We start from the raw sequence: 699 nt of genomic DNA, 5'->3' as shown, positions 1-699 counted from the left end.
GAGCTTCAGCTGCAGTCCTGCTGCTGCAAGCCAATCCTCTCACCTCTGCTCGTGCAGCTCCATATGAAGCTATCTCTAGGGCACTGATGAAGGCTGTCTCAACTCACAGGGCTGCTTTCACACTGGAATCTGTAAGAGATTGTTCCCAACAGTTGTGCAGTCAATGCTAATGTGTGGAAGATGCAAGTTTTCAACAGCACAGAGAGATCCAGCACAGTGTGTTTGCAAACAACTGAAAGCTGGGCATGTCAGCACAACACAAAGCGGCCTGCCCAACTGTGGGTTGAGTTTTGGGACCAAAATTCACACTTTCAGCTCTGCAGCAGATATCGAGCTCTGATCTCATTTATTCTGGGATTAATTAGGAGCAACATCTCCTGTAGGCACTGCTTTCATAGGTTAAAGCTAGTATAAAGCAAGGAGAGTCAGGACCAAGGAATCAATCAGGCTGTGTCTTGTGAACACAAGTACTTAGCAGCAGCTTCTACTCACTGTGAGTTTGGTTATTAACAAAAACAGGTCTTACCACCAGCATCAGGGATGTTAGAGGGCAGGCTCACTTCCTGGAATACAATCAGCATTTCCTGGGTTCAAGTTGCTTACAGGCCAAAAATAACTGCATTTCAAGTGAGCTTCTACTCTCTGCTATTGAAAACTGCCTGTTTTTCCATTCACTGCAAAGTAAGATTGGACACAAGC

The sequence above is a fragment of the Agelaius tricolor genome, unplaced genomic scaffold (genome assembly GCF_023055355.1).
Source record: "Agelaius tricolor isolate 1412-34295 unplaced genomic scaffold, bAgeTri1.0.p SCAF_9, whole genome shotgun sequence".
In the NCBI taxonomy this organism is placed as follows: Eukaryota; Metazoa; Chordata; class Aves; order Passeriformes; family Icteridae; genus Agelaius; species Agelaius tricolor.
Note: the sequence above shows the minus strand (reverse complement) of the source record.